This window comes from Triticum aestivum, chromosome 3B (genome assembly GCF_018294505.1).
Source record: "Triticum aestivum cultivar Chinese Spring chromosome 3B, IWGSC CS RefSeq v2.1, whole genome shotgun sequence".
In the NCBI taxonomy this organism is placed as follows: Eukaryota; Viridiplantae; Streptophyta; class Magnoliopsida; order Poales; family Poaceae; genus Triticum; species Triticum aestivum.
In genome coordinates this window covers 786,832,177-786,843,086 of record NC_057801.1, presented here as the reverse complement: position 1 = coordinate 786,843,086, position 10,910 = coordinate 786,832,177, and the positions used below count along the sequence as shown (strand labels likewise).

Here is a 10,910-nt window from a genome sequence, read left to right as displayed (position 1 = left end):
CATCCATTTGAGGAAAATTTGCTACTGTCCTACAAACCTGTGCACTTGCAGCCCCAACAACGTCTACAAGAAGAAGGTTGTGTAGTAGACATCAATCGGCAGGGTGGTGGCCGAGCGCGCGGCGGTGGAGGGCGAATCTGGACGATTGCCTTGTCTTTTCGCCTGACAGTGTGGCCCAGGCGTGTTTTTTCCTTCTGCCGGAGCCCCCGAGCGCACCCCCCCCCCCCAGCGTGCTGGGTTCGGCCTGGGATTGCCGGGCCCAAAAACGGGCCGAGCCAGCGGATTTCGGCGTCTTGGGGGCGCGAGTGGGGGGGGGGGGTTCGGCGTTGGCGCGAAAAAAGTCGCCCTGGGCGGCCTGTTGGGGGGCGCTGCTGGAGATGCTCTAAGGACCCAACCGGCCAAGCCCACGCTAAGTAGCGAGTATGCCACATGGGCTGACTCGACTAGAAGGCCCAAACCTGCGAGAGCCTTTCGGTCAAGCGTGCACCCAGCCTCCCATAGCGCCCAATTTAGTCCCGCCCCACTGATCTCCGAAAATGGGGGCGCAGAGCTCTTCTATATGATGCGACGGAGTATCATAATAAAAAGCAACACGTTTGACAAGTTTTCTCGGTGTAAACTGAACACCGAATCGAATAAGCCGGTTAATTGAATTATCGGTTAGCTGCTTTTGCTGTTCTTTCGGTTTATTGTTTTGCTATCCGAAATTTAGAATAAATAGAATGGTAAAAACCAAGTTTTCGGTTTCTACCGCACATCTAGAGATTAAAGAAAAGTTGACAAGTTTACAAAAAATCATTGATTTGAAAAAAGTACAGGAATGTGACAAAAAATTCTATGAAATTGAAAAGGTTCATAGATTTAAAAAAACACGAATTTGACAAAGAAGTTAATAAATTTGACCAAAAAAAGTTCACGATTTGGAAAAAGTTTGTGAAATTGAATTTTTTTGTCAATTTAAAAAATCATGAATTTGACATAAAACATCATGAATCTGAAAAAGTTTGCAAAATAAAAAACATTCATTCATTTGAAAAAAATGGATTGGAAAAATAAGTTTCATGGATTTGAAAAAGGTTCATAAATTTGAAAATGAGAAAGGAAAGTTTAAAATAAGAAGAAATAAACAAAAATAAAAAACAAAATGAAACTGAAGAAAAAAAAGCAAAACAAAAGGAAAAATAAAAAGAAAACCAGACTGAGAAGATGCACAACAACAAGAATAAAAGAGGTAATTAGGCACAACAAGTGAGCTATCCCAGTTTGGTTATAGTGGGTGGAAGTGATCCAAGAGGACTGGGACAGGGGCGAAGGGGTGTGTGACGCTACTCCATGTACGATGTATACGTACATGGCGGGCGAAGAGTTTATAAAATATGACTAGCATACCCTTTCTTATGAAGAGTATGGGCTAATCTGAACCGTCCTTGTGTTTAGAGGGTGTACCGAAAAGTGTAAATTAAATCAAATGTTAAAATTCGGCCACACAAATACACACTCAATAAATATATATACTGTATATACACGTCTATCGGACAATGATCATGGCCGCGTACATGGATGGACGACGCACCCATGGACTCAATCTAACTTCTTCACTTGTCGAAGGTGATGGGGTAGACCCTACCGGTGCTGGGATAGAAGAGGCCCCAGTTCTGCTCAACGCCGGCCTCCTTGAGGTTCTCGTTGAACATGGAGAACACGTACGTCTTCACCTTCCACGGCCGCCGCCGCGTGCCCTTCCCCACGTGACCCACCAGGTTCTGGTTGTACGTCCTCGCGTTCTCCACCGACGCCTCCTCGCCCCCCCCCCCCCCCCCTCCCGACGGCCACCCGGTCTCCGACACCACCACGTCCACGCCGCTCACCCCGAGCCGCTCCACCGCTGCATGCACCGCGTCCACGCTCGCGTCGAACATGTTCTGGTACCCGTACTCGCCGTCCTGCACCACCGTCCCCGGCGCCGTGAACAGCATGAAGCCGACGTCCATGTCGCCGGCGGCCTTGTACGTGTAGACGAAGTACGGGTATAGGTTCGCAAGGAGCAGCGCGCCGATGCGCTCCAGGAACTGCAGCACGGGGAGCAGGAACGGCTTGGACTCGTCGGCGAACTCACCGCTGACGGCAGCACGTGGACGGCAATGGTGGCCTGCGATATGGCCGTCGTGACCTTTACGGCTTCACCCAGCCCGGCCACGGCAAGCGCGCCGTGCACGTTCTCCATGGCCGGGACGCACTAGTGCAGAACCGGGCAATAGCACCGGTTCGTAAGGCCCTTTAGTGCCGGTTCCATAACCGGCACGAAAGTGTGGGCACTAAAGCCCCCCTCCCCCCGCTTTAGTACCTGTTCAGCACGAACCGGTGCTAAAAGTCAACCACGTGGCACGAGCCAGCTCCGGGGGCCTGGAGCCCTTTAGTACCGGTTGGTAAGACCAACCGGTACTATAAGGTTTGGGGTTTTTTTAGTTTTATGATTTCTTTTTCATTTAATTTTGTGTTTCCATTTTAATTCTTTTTCGTTTGCTGGTATTTTACGATACTACACATTGTACACGTTGTGCATATATATATATATATATATATATATATATATATATATATATATATATATATATATATATAATTTCTAGTAGAACCAATCATGCATATATATATCATCAATGTCTCACAAACCACCATATTAATTAATTCACACATACACACATGTATAGCTATATACAATTTCTCCTATATATGCATGTTGCCTTCGGAGGCAGTGGCATTAGCCTAATTGGTGCCTTCGGAGCACGATGACAATTGGAAGTGGTTTTCATGGGGGCGGTAGCGGGTAATAGTATTCTCCCTTCGGATTTATGATCTGGTCGAGCAAATATCCCGCTATTTCCTCTTAAAGTGCTTCTACGCGCTCCGTTTCTAGGAGCTTCTTCTGCATCTCTCTGAACTGTTAAGAAGGAGATCAATATGCATGTGTATTAGTTGTGTGACTAGATATCGATAATGGTGTAAAAATTGTGAATAGTGTTCTGACAACCGTACCCATTCCTGTCTTTGAGATCTGCTCCTTTCGGACGCCACCATGCGAATGTTCTCGCAAACGCAGAATGCACACAGATCAGTCCCCTGCGCCTGCTTCAGGGCCTTTACGAGAATGGAATTTGATCAGATAATAATTAATCAAGCATGATAATTAAAAAGATGGCAGCTAGCTAGCTAGCTAGTACTACTTAATTACTTACCTTGGGTCGAAACCATTTAAGCTTTTTTTCCATTCGCCTTCCATGACGCTGATGAACCTTGCCCAAGCCCTGCCCGCCGACAAAGAAAATGAATAAAGGGGTTATTAAATAGTTCATATCATGAAATGACGAACTAAATAGGCCGAGATATATAGTTAATAATGATTGAAATTACCTGTTGACTATCCCAAACAAGATGTTATAGTCAGTATTTTCTTTGAGTAGTGAGTCCAGTATTTCAACTGTTCCGGCCTCAACTTTAATGATACACAACATCCAGTGAAATCTGCATGCACACACATTTGCATGTCTTAATTAAGCGGGCATATGTAAGAAAAAACATGTAGCTAGCTAGTAGGCAAAAACAGAGAATTTGTAGTACAAGACAGTGTGACTCACTGGAAGTTGTAAGGAAGTAGTATATCTTCATTGTATTTGAGGCGCTTCAAGAACTCTAGCATGTTGTCCTCTACGGCCTTTTCATGATGTGGATTTATTAGCCATGTGTATTCATTAGCGGTGTTTGGGTCAATGAACCCAATGCCAAAGCGTCCATCTTTTCTCATTTCATACATCTTCATCCTGCATAATACCACAAAAAATAATATAGTGAGGATAATTACAGGTAATGATTGATCAAAAGGATCACTACAGCTAGCTTGAGACTTAAATTACAGAAAGAAATCACTTACAGACAATAGCAACTGACGATAGATTTGTCGAGTGCGTCTTGATAGTATAACTAAAACAGTTCAGAATACTCAACGGACAGAGCTTTTTCATGGAAGTAATGCTCCTCCTTGACATTCACCATGAGGGACAATCGATCGGAAATCTTGGTAATGTCCATGTACCATTGATGCAATTCATACATTCTCGTTGGGAGGTTCTTGACCTTGTCTGGCTCGACCAAAGGTTGGCCCCGGACATATTTCCGTTTTATTTCATCCTCTGTAAGCACAGGCATGGGCTCGATCTCGAGGAGTTGTCCAATAATGATGTTGAGAACTTCAGCCTGCATTATATGGTCCTTGGTTATTACCACATTGCCCACCTCGGGAACGTAAATTGTTTGCCCACAATAATATTGGGCACGCGTACTGTCACGTGTTGTTGGCACAACAAGCGAGGGGATCGATTGCGCCGCCTGTTCTCCCAGCTGGGGAATGGTTTTCCCGCATTTTTTGACAGCTGCTTGTTGTTTGCTCGATCCCGAGCTCGCCTCCTTACGTAGATGTGCTCGATTTAACTTCCTGATGTGGCGCTCATAGTCTGTGTCAACAGGCTTGGGAGCTGGTGGTTGAGCCATACGAATGAAGTGGTCAATCGTTTTCTCAGGCACTTTCTCCCTTGGCGGCGGTGGCGGTTTCGGTGCAAAATGGGCTTCCACCTCGGCCTTCGACATGGCTGCGTTTTCCTCCTCGGACTTGTCATAAGGCCTCTACGGAAGAGGCGTGAGGCTTGGACCATATTTATATCGCTTGCCTACGCCTGTACTTCCTGTACTACCTCGACTCGTACCGCTACGCACCATAGCTGCGGGGTGTCTCTTCTGCGATTGCTGAGGCGGCGGAGACGGCTGACGGGGCTGAGTTGGACGAGGAAGAGTGGCCTAAAGCTGTGCCGGACTTGGAGGAGGAGTGGCCTGAGGTTGTGCCGGACTTGGAGGAGGAGTGGACTTCTGACGCTGTGACAGACTTGGAGGAGGAGGAGTGGCCTGACACTTTGCCGGACTTGGAGGAGGAGTGGCCTGACACTTTGCCGGACTTGGTGGACTTGCAGAAGCTGGAGTCTGCTGACTCGGTGGCGGACTTCGACGAGGAGTCGGCTGACGCGGTGTCGGTGGCCATCGAAAGATGATGCAATCCTTTTTCCATAGGATGATACGATGTTTGGCCTCTCCGAGAAAGTGCTCGTCGTCACCTCCAGGATAGTCAAGTTGTAGCTCCGAATATGGGTCCACCACCTCATCAACCAAGACACGCGCATAGCCCGCTGGAATCGGGTTGCAATGGAAGTTTGCCTCGGGGGGATTTGTAAAAGCAACGGCGTCCGCCACCTTCATGGATATGTTCTTCATTTTGACGTGTAGCTCGCAGTTAGTGTTATCCGTGATGTCATCCACGGGGTATCTATCCAGCATTGCATCGTCCGGGGTGGAACCCACGCTGCTTCTCGGCATGGATGGGGCGGTGCTATCCAATGTTGGATCATTCGCTAGTTGTTGCAGCTGCTGAGACCCCCTTTGCTGGATAAGTGAGTCGATCTGCTCCTGCTGCCGCTGGAATTTGACTGCCAATTCGGCTTGACTTGCTTCTAGGCCTTGAAGGCATTCATAGTCCCGCTTCCTCTGCTCCTCCTCCATCTTCCTCTTCTTCTCCTCCGCAATCTTCTTTCTCGCACGGGTTCTGTAGTCGGTGTTCCAGTCTGAAAACCCCTCATACCACGGAATAGCGCCCTTGCCTCGTGTTCTTCCCGGGTGTTCAGGATTTCCCAGGGCACGCGTAAGCTCGTTGTTCTATCTGTTGGGCTGGAACACCCCCGATCATGCCTCTTCTATTGCAACAAGTATCGCATCGTCGGCGCCCTTCAGACTTGCCCTCGTCGAAACATTGCCTGTCTTTGGGTCCAACTCCCCCCTATGCGCATAGAACCAATCCCGCACCTGGGGGGCCAGCTCTTAGTAACCGGAGTGACACCTGCATCCTCCATCTCTTTCTCAGATTTATCCCACTTAGGCATTGCCACCGCATAGCCACCTGGCCCCAGCTTATGGAACTTATCCTTTTTTCGGCATTCTTCTTTTTTATTCTCGACCGTTCCTTAGCTAATTCCGAATCCTTGAATTTCATGAAATCGTCCCAATGAGCACGTTGGTTCTCTAGTGTTCCCTCGAATACTGGAGTCTTCCTTCCTCCCTTGACGTACTTGTCCCATTCACGATTCTTGTGGTTCTTGAATGCAACCGCCATCTTCCTAAGAGCAGCGTTGAGGCAGTTCCGGACTAGGGGGTGTCCGGATAGCCGAACTATCATCATCGGCCGGACTCCAAGACTATGAAGATACAAGATTGAAGACTTCGTCCCGTGTCCGGATGGGACTTTCCTTGGCGTGGAAGGCAGGCTTGGTGATACGGATATGTAGATCTCCTACCATTGTAACCGACTCTATGTAACCCTAGCCCTCTCCGATGTCTATATAAACCGGATGGCTTTAGTCCGTAGGATGAACAACAATCATACCATAGGCTAGCTTCTAGGGTCTAGCCTCCTTGATCTCGTGGTAGATCTACTCTTGTAACACACATCATCAATATTAATCAAGCAGGACGTAGGGTTTTACCTCCATCAAGAGGGCCCGAACCTAGGTAAAACATCGTGTCCCTCGTCTCCTGTTACCATCCGCCTAGACGCACAGTTCGGGACCTCCTACCCGAGATCCGCCGGTTTTGACACCGACATTGGTGCTTTCATTGAGAGTTCCTCTGTGTCGTCGCCAATAGGCTCGATGGCTTCTTCGATCGTCATCAACGACGTAGTCTAGGGTGAGACCTTCCTCCCCGGGAAAATCTTTGTATTCGGCGGCTTTGCACTGCGGGCCAATTCGCTTGGCCATCTAGAGCAGATCGAAAGCTACGCCCCTGGCCGTCAGGTCAGATTCGGAAGTTTGAACTGCACGACCGACATCCTTGGGGACTTGATCCTCGATGGATTCGAGCCACAGCCGAGCGTGCCGCACTATCACGATGGGCATGATTTAGCTCTGCTGCCGGACAGTACCCTGGAGGCCGCACTCGAGCCCGCTCTGATCTTCAATTCAGAGCCGGCTGCGCAGATCGAGGACGGATGGCTAGACATCGCCTCGGGGGCTGCAACCTCTACGGCGATAGAGCCGAACACTGATCTTGTCCCTCACGAAGCTTGTGACTCCGAGGTGTCGGACTCCTCGCCGGACCCCGAACCTCCCGCGCCCCCTCCGATCGAATCCGATTGGGCGACGATCATGGAGTTCACCGCGGCGGACATCTTTCAACACTCACCTTTTGGCGACATCTTGAGTTCGCTGAAGTATCTCTCGTTATCAGGAGAGCCCTGGCCGGACTGCGGCCAGGACGGTTGGGATGCGGATGACGAAGAAATTCAAAGCCCATCCACCACCCACTTGGTAGCCACTGTCGATGACCTAACCGACATGCTAGACTACGACTTCGAAGACATCGACGATATGGACGACGATGCCGAAGACGACCAAGAACCAGCGCCTATTGGGCACTGGAAAGCCACCTCATCATATGACATATACATGGTGGATATCCCAAAGGATGGGAATGGCGAAGGGGCAGCGGAGGATGACCCCTCCAAGAAACAGCCCAAGCGTCGGCGCCAGCGGCGCCGCTCTAAATCCCGCCACAGCAAGAACGAAGATTTTGGCACTGGAGATAATAATACACCGGACAGAGCCGAAGACAATCCACTCCAGCAAGATCCAGCGCAGGAGGACGGAGACGCCAGCCCTCATGAGAGAGCGGCAGAAGAAGAGGTAGAGGACTACATGCCTCCCTCCGGAGACGAGGCAAGCCTCGACGATGATGAATTCGTCGTGCCTGAGGATCCCGTCGAACAGGAGCGTTTCAAACGCAGGCTTATGGCCATGGCGAACAGCCTGAAGAAAAAGCAGCAACAGCTTAGAGCTGATCAAGATCTGCTAGCCGACAGATGGACTGAAGTCGTCGCGGCCGAAGAGCATGAGATCAAATGCCCCTCCAAAAGCTACCCTAAACGCAAGCTGCTCCCCCGATTAGAGGAGGAGGCATATGAACCCGCATCACCAGGAGACAATACGGCTGATTGACCACCCCGTGGTCGCGACAGAGAGGCCTCTAGGCCCTTCACTAGACCCGTACCCCGGCATCGCTCGAAAAGCACAAGGCCACAGGGGAACGCTCCGGACTTGCGAGATATATTGGAGGATAGGTCAAGACAATCAAGATCGATCTATGGATCGCATGGGCGCCCCATGATACGTGATGACAACCGTCGCGCCGGACACAGTAAGTCCGGCCGGGCCGAACAAAACAGACAAAGCTCTTTTGAGCTCCGTCGCGATATCGCCCAGTACAGAGGCGCCGCACACCCACTATGCTTCACAGATGAAGTAATGGATCATCAAATCCCCGAAGGGTTTAAACCCGTGAATATTGAATCTTACGATGGCACAACAGACCCCGCGGTTTGATCGAAGACTATCTCCTTCACATCCATATGGCCCGCGGTGACGATCTTCACGCCATCAAATATCTCCCCCTCAAGCTTAAAGGACCAGCCCAGCATTGGCTTAACAGCTTGCCAGCAGAGTCAATTGGGAGTTGGGAAGACCTGGAAGCCGCATTTCTCGATAACTTCCAAGGCACGTATGTGCGGCCACCAGATGTTGATGACCTAAGCCACATAATTCAGCGGCTAGACGAATCGGCCAGACAATTCTGGACACGGTTCTTAACCAAGAAAAAACAAATCGTCGACTGTCTGAATGCGGAGGCCCTTGCAGCCTTCAAGCATAATATCCGCGACGAGTGGCTTGCCCGGCACCTGGGACAGGAAAAGCCGAAATCCATGGCAGCCCTCACATCACTAATGACCCGCTTCTGCGCGGGTGAGGACAGCTGGCTAGCACGCAGCAACAACCTCAGCAAACATTCTGGCAGTCCGGATACCAAGGACCGTAATGGCAGGCCGCGTCGTAACAAAAACAAACGCCACCTTAACGGCGACAACAGTGAAGATACGGCAGTCAATGCCGGATTCAGAGGCTCTAAACCCGGTCAGCGGAAAAAGCCAGTCAAAAGAACTACTCTGGGTCTGTTCAATTTGGATCGAATACTCGACCGCTTGTGCCAGATACATGGCACCCCTGAAAAGCCAGCTAACCACACCAACAGGGACTGTTGGATATTCAAGCAGACAGGCAAGTTAATTGCCGAAAACAGTGACAAGGGGCTGCATAGCGATGACGAGGAAGAGACCCGACCACCGAACAATAGAGGACAAAAGCGTTTCCCCCCACAGGTGTGGACGGTGAACATGATATACGCAACGCACATACCCAAAAGGGAGCGGAAGCGTGCCCTCAGGGATGTATACGCGATGGAGCCAGTTGCCCCGAAGTTCAATCCATGGTCCTCCTGCCCGATCACTTTTGACCGGAGGGACCACCCCACCAGCATCCGCCATGGCGGATTCGCCGCATTGGTTCTAGACCCAATAGTCGATGGATTTCACCTCACCAGAGTCCTGATGGACGGCGGCAACAGCCTGAACCTGCTTTATCAGGACACAGTGCGAAAAATGGGCATAGACCCCTCAAGGATTAAACCTACGAAAACGACCTTTAAAGGCGTCATACCAGGTGTAGAAGCCAATTACACAGGCTCAATTACACTGGAAGTGGTCTTCGGATCCCCATATAACTTCCGGAGCGAGGAGTTAATCTTCGACATAGTTCCGTTCCGCAGCGGCTATCATGCCCTGCTCGGACGTACCGTGTTCGCAAAGTTTAACACGGTGCCGCACTACGCATACCTCAAGCTCAAGATGCCAGGCCCTCGATGAGTCATCACGGTCAACGGAAACACTGAACGTTCTCTCCGTACGGAGGAACATACAGCGGCTCTCACGGCAGAAGTACAAAGCAGTCTCTTAAGACAATTCTCGAGTCCGGCCGTTAAACGGCCGGACACAGCTAAGCGCGCCCGGAGTAACCTACAACAAGACCACCTGGCACGTTCCGAGCACGCGTAGCAGTGCGGCCCCATCCCCAGCCCCTGTAAAACGTCAAGACAGGTCCTTCGCGTACACCATTACGCTCTGAAGATACCATGGGCATGGGGAGAGGGGCGCGACCACGATAGGCCCAGACTGCGGTTCAACCACACCAGGGGCTCTTAAGTGTGTCGTTCTTTTTTTCTTTTCTTTCTTTTTCTCTTTACCCACAGGACTCTGTTCGTCAGAGGCCCTGTCCGGCAATAGACCTGCCGAACTCACGATGCAACAGCCAGGGAAGAAGAAAGGCTACAGCAAATATCCAGGTGGTCTCCATTACGAGCATTAAATCTATTTTATGCACCATTCCGCAGCCTACCCCTGGAGGGGGACATATTTTACAGTCCCATCCCTTGCTTATCGCACCATTTGTATCGTTCTGCACTTATAGCAGTTTTTCTTGAATAAGTAACGCAGCACCCTTTTGCTTCCAATTGCATTTCTCTTTTATGCATATGTTCATTTATGACATTACGCATCAGTACGTTTTGGTACAGCTAAAATACACCAGGGGCTTATGTTTCCCGCATCATGGTGTGATAAGTCCGAACACTTTCACAAGTGCTGCACCCCGAACTTATAGCACTATATGCATCAGCTCCGAATCATGTCTTGGGTCAATAGTTGGGTTTGCCCGGCTCCCATGTTTTGGTACCTTGTATCGGCTAAGGTAGCACTGGGAGAACCACTACGATTGCGCCCCAGTTGAGCTGGGTTAACGCCTCAGTGGAGAAAGCTAAAACTGACCGTTATGATGAGGCGAGAGCTGGTCACTGTTCGAGAGGTTTTTGCGAGTCCTTAAAGACTTATGCCGCTTAGAGCGAGGAGCCAGATTTTGTCCGGCCCAGGCGTGGAT

At 50.0% G+C, this 10,910-nt stretch overlaps 1 pseudogene; it reads right to left on the bottom strand.

The window, feature by feature from the left end:
- Positions 1–1,595: 1,595 nt before the first annotated feature.
- The window catches only part of LOC123072420 (lichenase-2-like), a 30,459-nt pseudogene continuing 21,144 nt past the window's right edge, over positions 1,596–10,910 (bottom strand).